Source organism: Malaclemys terrapin, chromosome 13, assembly GCF_027887155.1.
Source record: "Malaclemys terrapin pileata isolate rMalTer1 chromosome 13, rMalTer1.hap1, whole genome shotgun sequence".
NCBI lineage: Eukaryota > Metazoa > Chordata > Testudines > Emydidae > Malaclemys > Malaclemys terrapin.
Genome location: NC_071517.1, coordinates 35,130,710 through 35,138,903, shown reverse-complemented (window position 1 = coordinate 35,138,903; position 8,194 = coordinate 35,130,710). Strand labels below are relative to the sequence as shown.

Here is an 8,194-nt window from a genome sequence, read left to right as displayed (position 1 = left end):
CTGAGATTCTGCCGTAATGTCATGACTCCTGCAGCTAGGGCCCTGCACACTGGCCTGTAGTGCTCAAACCTGAATCCAGCCCCAAATGTTTTCCTACTCTCATATTGCCATATGCCTAATTGCAGTAGCTTATGCTGGGATGTTATGTGAACTCGAATGGGCTGGTGGAAGTTATACCAGCAAAAGCACTAGGACATTCACACTAGGAGAGTTTGCTGCTATAGCTATATTGACAAAGCTTTTTCTAGTGTAGACCTGGCTATAGATTGTTTGGCTGTACATTGTCTCTCTCTCTCATGTAACCAAGTGTAAGCATACACGCATGTGCACGCGTGCACACACACACACACACACACAGCCAGTCTCCTCCATTTACTGCCATTGGGAAAACTTCTCAAACTTTCTAAGTGATTTAGGAGCTTAAGTCTCATTTTCAAAAGTGACCTAAGCCCTTATGAGTCTAATAGCATCATTTTTAAGGGTATTTAGACACTTAGGGTACGTCTTCACTGCACGCCATATCGGCGGGTAGCAATCGATTTATCCGGGATCGATATATCGCGTCTCGTTAAGATGCGATATATCGATCCCCGAACGCGCTCACCGTCAACCACACCAGAGTGAGCGGTGGTAGCGCAGTTGACGGGGGAGCAGCGGCCGTCGATCCCATGCCGTGTGGAACACAGGTAATTCGATCCAAGATACTTCGACATCAGCTACGCTATTTGCGTAGCTGAAGTTGGGTATTCTGGATCGATTCCCACCCCGTCCCCAGTGTAGACCAGCCCTTAATGGTATTTTCTAAACAACCTAGGTGCTTAACACCCATTGAAATCAAAGGGTTTTAGGTTCCTAGATACCTTTGAAAATCCCATTAGGTGCTTAAATACCTCTGAAAATCTGGCCTGAGTGACTAAAAAACTTTTAAAAATGGGACTTTGGCTTCTAAGTCACTTAGCTGATTTTGAAAATTTCACCTCTCACCTTTTCCTCAATTTCCCCTCCTAGAAACTCACTGGGGTTCCTTGAAGGAATACAGCTTTCTCTCGAGGTTTCTCTCAGGGTCTCTTTGACCTTCTAGTTCCTCAGGTTGTAGATGAACGGGTTCAGTAAGGGTGTCAGCACTGCGTTGAGGTGCTGGCCACTTTGTTGAGGTCCAAGGAATGGCTTATCCTGGGTTGAACATAGATGAAGATGGAGCTCCCGTAAAAGAGGATCACCACGATAATGTGATTATCATTGATGGAAAAAAAATTCCTCAATGTGTGTGCGTATAGTGAAATCAGCGTTTACTGTCAAAACTCTAATCATAGAATCATAGAAATGTAAGGGACCTCGAGACATCATCTAGTCCAGTCCCCTGTACTCAAGGCAGGGCTAAGTATTATCTGGACCATCCCTGACAAGTGTTTGCCCTCCTGCTCTTAAAAATCTCCAATGATGGAGATTCCACAACCTCCCTAAGCAACTTATTCCAGTGCTTAGCCACTCTGACAGTAGGAAGTTTTTCCTAATGTCCAACCTAAACCTCCCTTGCTGCAGTTTAAGCCCATTGCTTCTTGTCCTAACCTCAGAGTTTAAGAAGAACAATTTTTTCTCCCTCCTCCTTATAACAACCTTTTATGTACTTGAAAACTGTTATCACATCCCCTCTCGGTCTTCTCTTCTACAGACTAAACAAATCCAATTTTTTTTCAATCTTCCCACATAGGTCATGTTTTCTAGATCTTTCATCATTTTTGTTGCTCTTCTCTGGACTTTCTCCAATTTGTCCACATCTTTTCTGAAATTTGGCACCCAGAACTGGAGACGGTATTCCAATTGAGGCCTAATCAGTTTGGAGTAGAGTGGAAGAATTACTTCTCATGTCTTACTTACTACACTCCTGCTAATACATACCAGATTTCTGTTTGTTATCATAGAAATGATCCCTGTGGGATCCTACGCATTATGCCCTTCCAGCATGACTGTGAACCACTGATAATCACTCAGTGGCAGTGAACATCTCAACTTGAGTGCATGGATGGAAATCGTTATGTGGTCAGTTTTCCAGTGCTGGTGCTTATATGTAAATACCAGTATCTGTAGGCACCAAACTACAGCAAATTGGTTCCAGTGGTTCTGAGGACCGACTCCTCCCTGATCAGTCAGTCAGAGTCACCCTCTTCAGTGGATGAGCCACTACAAAGGGACAATTTTCCTCTATGTGTTCATGGGGGTTACAGGTGCTACACATCTCTGATAACCAGTCCAAGAATTCAAATCCATGAAATCAGTGGTTCTCAAGCTTTTCCATTCCAATTCCCCTCCCTTCTATTAAGGATCTAACTGGGACCTCCCTCCCATTCAGCAATGTCGGTAGGTAGGTTTAGTCATCATGACTTCCTAGCAGCCCCTTGTTGAGAACTCCTGGACTCTGAGAATCTCTGGCTGTAAGTACCCCTGCAACCCACATGCTTCCCATCCCAGAATCTCTAGGCCCAAAGAGGACTCTATGGACCTTTGGAAGACTGCAACATCCAGGGTGCATGTAGATGAATGCAGACTGTGACTAGCAAGGGCCCCTTTTGGTAAGCAGACCACTCCTCTTCTCTCACAAGCACCCAATGGTTGCAGCTCCCCAGTGGTGGAGTTCATAGGGTTCGCTGAAGCAGGGTTTCCTGTAGCAGAACTGAAAACACAGTGTTGAATTTAGAAAACTAAAGAAATTTCGAAAGCCAATGTCTTTGTGAAGGTGGAGTTAACACTGATTTAATATTAATAAATGTCTTTTCTTTTTTTTTTTTTTTTTGGTAGATTTTAAGAACAAAAAATGGAAGAGCAGAATGTCACCACCCCAGTGACATAATTTGTCCTCTTGGGCCTCACCCAGAATCCTGAGTTTCATTGCTTCCTTTTTGTGGTTTTCCTCATAGTTTACGTGAACACCTGGCTGGGAAACTTCATCATCATCACCAATGTGATCACCAACCACAGGTTCCATACCCCCATGTACGTCCTGAACTTGGCTTTCCTGGATGTCAGTGAATCATCAGGAAATGCTCCAAATATGCAGGTCGACTTTTCCAGTGTAAAAGCATCTTGTTCAGTGAGTGCATCCTCCAGATGTTCTTCTACCACTTAATTTGTTTGGTGGGAATGGCGAACGCTCGGTATGTGGCCATCTATAAACCTCTGCGGTACTTGAGTATCATGAACCAGGATGTGTGCATGGGGCTAGTTTAGCTGGCATGGCTGGGTGGATTGGCTCACTCTGCTGTTCGGCTTTAACTGCTCCTCCAGCTACCGTTCTGTCGTCCAAATGTCCTGGACAATTTCTACTGTGATGTCCCACAGGTCATCAAACTGGCCTGCACTGATACCCCATGGTAGAACTGCAGATGGTCTTCAATGGTGGAATGCTGCTCATAAGAGTATTAATTGTTCTGTTTATTTCCTACACCATCATCTTAGTGAAGATCAGAACACACATCACAGAAGGGAAATGCAAGGCTTTGTCTAAATGAAGAGCCCAGATTTCCATGGTATGTTTACACTTCATACCCAGCATTTTCATCTATGCTGAGTGATTTTTAAGCATCTAAAAGTCAAAGTCCATTGTGAATCTAGCCCTAAGGTCCGTAACTCTTTAAAATCAGCTTCCGTCACACAGATCGACATGTAGCAAAACGTAATATATCTCTTTTTTCCCTTCTATTGGCTGTACCTCAGACAGGCATTTATGGGGCTGCTCCAGGCCTTTAAGCTAAGGCCTCTCTTCCATCAGTGTAACTACCTTTTAAATGATGAGTTCAATCCTCACAGACATCCTGCTAGAACTTCTGCAACTTAAGCACTCCACAAGTCTAGGGAATCTCTGAGATGGTCTCAATGAGGCCATGGGGGGCATCTGCATTGGCTTTCCTCCAAGCTCTCTGCATAAGTGCTGATACCTCATCTGTCACCATTTTACTTGAGCACCTCACGATCCTTAAAGCATTTAACCTCACTACACTCCTGCAAAGTAGGGAAACTATGTTACCCTATTTCAGAGACGGGGAACCGAAACAGGGAGGTTGGGATATTCAAAGGATCCGGGGGGGCTCAGACATCAAACTCGCAGTGAAGTTCTATGGGAATTGGGCACCTATCTTCCTCTCTCTTGAAAATCCTGACGGTAAATGGGATAGTTTCCCAGCTGGCAGAAGTGGTTGCATCTTACTTCACGGCTTCCATCAGTTGGGGCTTTGGCACCAAGAATTGCTAGTCAAAATTATTCTAAGAATGATTTCAACTAATGAGGATAAAATATGCAATTATAAATAGAGATTGCAAAGATTTTTTTTCTAAACTGGCTTTTTTATTGATAATAGATAAAGAACATCTTCTAAAAAATCCCTTAGCATATTTTCCAGATCTTAAATTTCAAGAAAAATAAAAGAACAAATAACTTTCCTAAATAGATTTTGATTTTGTATTTTTCACACTTACTCCTTTTTTCTCCATAACAAAAAAAAATTAGATAAAAAGAAAAAATGTTTATGAAATTTTCTACAAGTGAAAAAAAAGTTCTTTACAAAAATTTGAAAATAGAAATATTTTTGTAAATGCTGTGATTCTTTCTTCTTTCCCAACAAGTTCTATATTTCCAAAGTTTAAGTACTAATGAGGCTCTTCTACACTGACAAATATTTCAATAAAAATGGATACGTCTTCCTGAACAGATCTATACTCCCTGTGTATCAGAACTGGATTTTCAGATCCAAAAATAAACTATAACTCTCTATAGTCCTGTAAGATCTCCTGAGCCAACACTACTTTGACAGAAGAGTGAAAAGCTAGTTCTGACATTAATATTTAAAAAAAATAATAATATTCTCAATGAATTTCAGATCAGTTAAACCTATGTATAATGAATGAAGTCAACAGGAATATAAAAAATAAAAGGAATGGTAAACAACAGAGGTGAGTGAGGACAGAGAGTGAAAGGGAGGGGCTGCACAGGGGTCAGTGAGGGCAGGATATGAATGGTACATGACCGCACAGGGGTCACTGAAGGCAGAGTCTGAAAGGCACGTGGTTGTAGAGGGGTCACTGAGGGCAGAGGTTGAAGGGTAAGAGGATGCCCAGTGTTTAAAATGGGCAGAGAGCTATAAGGACGCCTCACTCTCTTTCCCTTGCCCAATGACTATCCAGTGTCATCATGAAAGACTGTGAATTGCCACTATGATTTGCAATATATAGTCTTCTGCCTGGGTGATAGCGAGTATTGCTCTACTGCGTGTCTGCCAGGGGGTCACCTGAGATGTTGGAGACCCAAGCTCAAGTTCCTTCTCTATTGACTGTTCAATTATTTATTTAAAAGTTGAACATCTTCAAGAGGAGAGACTGAGAAGAACTCAACCCAGACTATCTCATAGTCCAATGTCAGGGATGTTTTCCTGTAATGGGGGAGAGCAACATTCAATTTCTTTATCCTCATCAGATGGCAGCTGCGGGGAATGAATCCAGGTTTCTTACATCTTTGGTGAATGCCCTGACCACTGGGTAAGGCTCATGTGGGAGTACCCTACCACTACCATCATGGAGTTCTCCTTCTGTGGCTTTGGGAATCTTTACTTGGCTTTTGGCAAACTGCCTGAAAGTCTAAACAATTTTTTTAAGGATGGTACAGAATGAAACACTTAGCCTTGACATTACCAATGTATTGGCTCATTTCAAGGTCAAAATTTCTTTGACTTTTTAATCACTAAAAATTGTTTTAAAAAATGTTATTTTCAATTTGACCTGAAACTAAACATTAGTTTCAATTTTTTTAAAATAGCCATTGAACCAGAAAAAGTCCATTATTCAGCCAACTCTACCCATAATGACTTGGCCAGTCAGAACCTAACAGATTAGATCTCTATTCTATTCTATTCTATTCTATTCTATTCTGTTCTAAGCACTAAAAAAGATCCCATCCCTGTTGTTGCTGAAGTGCCTGATAAAATTAGGAAGAAGGATTTTCTAAATGAGATGTTTTACGTTGTTGATACATTAAGTCCCCAGGTGCCTGCTGAGTGTCAGTGTTGAAGTTTCAGGTCTCTGATTGTATATTGGCTGTTGACTCCTAAAGCAAACCAACCTTGATCTTTTAATCATATCTCTCCAAAAAGTTGAAGTCTTTCAGTAGAATTCATGGACAATATATGTCAAACGTGCGCATGAGGGATCCAAAAATACAATTATCCCGTTTTAATTGTTGTGTTTGCTCCCCACCTAGAATTGACATGGAACCAAGAAGCCCTGAATATTTCTCTCCTGCTCTAACTCCTGGCTTAGCTCTTCCATCTCAGTGCCAGAACCAAAATCCAGCAGTCATGGGATTTCATCTGCTTTGGAGATGAGTCAAATGTCCACATCTTCCTCTCTTTCCCAAATAGTCTCCTTGTGCCATCTCATCACAGGAAGGGATTTTCAAAGTCTCTAATGTTTGCATGGCTAAAATAAACACAAAGAGTGCTGAGGCCTGGTCTACACTACGAGTTTAGGTCAACTTTAGCAGCATTAAATCGAATTAAGCCTGGACACGTCCACACGATGGAGCCCTTTCTTTCGACTTAAGGGGCCATTTAAACCGGTTTCTTTACTCCTCCTCCGACGAGGGGATTAGCGATAAAATCGGCCTTAGCGGGTCGGAATTGGGGTGGTGTGGACGGAATTCGACATTATTGGCCTCTGAGAGCTATCCCACGTGCATCATTGTGACCGCTCTGGACAGCACTCTCAACTCAGATGCACTGACCAGGTAGACAGGAAAAGCCCCGCGAACGTTTGAATTTCATTTCCTGTTTGCCAGCGTGGAGAGCACAGGTGACCACGCAGAGCTTATCAGCACAGGTAACCGTGATGGAGTCCCAGGGTCTCAAAAGAGCTCCAGCATGGACTGAGTGGGAGGTACAGGATCTGCTCGCCATATGGGGAGATGAATCAGTGCTAGCTGAACACCGTAGCAGTAAACAAAATGGCAAAATATTAGAAAAGGTCCCCAAGGCCATGAAGGACGGACGCCATAACAGGGATGCAGAGAAGTGCCGCGTGAAAATTAAGGAGCTAAGGCAAGCCTACCGCAAAGCCAGAGAGGCAAACGGAAGGTCCGGGGCAGAGCCGCAAACATGCTGCTTCTACGCGGATCTGCAAGACATGCTAGGGGGTGCAGCCACCACTATCCCAACCGTGTGCTATGACTCCATCACTGGAGAAACACACAGGGAAGAGGGTTCAGGGTATGAGGAAGAGGAGGATGAAGATAATGTATATAGCTCACAGCAGCAAGAAAGCGGAGAAACCGGTTTCCCCAACAGCCAGGATATGTTTATCACACTGGACCTGGAGCCAGTAACCCTCAGACTCACCCAAGGCATGCTCCCAGACCCTGAGGGCACACAGGGGACCTCTGGTGAGTGTACCTTTGTAAATATTACACATGGTTTAAAAGCAAGCATGTTTAATGATTAATGATTAATTTGCCCTGGAAATGGCCGCCAGTACAGCTACTGGAAAAGTCTGTTAATGTGTATGGGGATGGAGCAGAAATCCTCCAGGGACATCTCCAGAAAGCTCTCCTTCATGTACTCCTAAAGCCTTTGCAAAAGGTTTCTGGGGAGGTCTGCCTTATCCCGTCCGCCATGGTAGGACACTTTACCACGCCAGGCCAGTAGCACGTAGTCTGGAATCTTTGCATAATAAAGCATGGCAGCGTATGGTCCCGGTGTTTGCTGGCATGCAGACAACATCCATTCCTTATCGCTCTTTGTTATCCTCAGGAGAGTGATATCATTCACGGTCACCTGGTTGAAATGGGGTGATTTTATTAAGGGGACATTCAGAGGTGCCCATTCCTGCTTGGCTGAACAGAAATGTTCCCCGCTGTTAGCCATGCGGTGGGGGGGGGGGGAAGAGTGAAGTGATCATCCCAGAGAATTGGGTGGAGGGGGAGGGGGGTTAGTTGGGTTTGTGCTGCAAGTTAAACCAGGAACCGCAGCCCCTCCTTTTACATTGCAAGACCATTTTAAATTGCCAACCCAATGGGTGCTTGGTATGGGAAATGAGGGCGCTACTGTTTGAAACTATTCCCACATGTTAAGAAGGCTAAAAAAAGCCAAAAGACTGTGGCTTACCATGGCTGCCTGCAAGCCGAAATCTGTTGCCTGGCACTGCGTGAGTGATCTCT

At 43.5% G+C, this 8,194-nt stretch overlaps 1 pseudogene; it reads left to right on the top strand.

Moving 5' to 3' along the window:
- The first annotated feature begins 2,812 nt into the window (after window positions 1-2,812).
- LOC128848003 (olfactory receptor 4D1-like) lies at window positions 2,813-3,569 on the top strand (annotated as a pseudogene).
- Window positions 3,570-8,194: the final 4,625 nt, after the last annotated feature.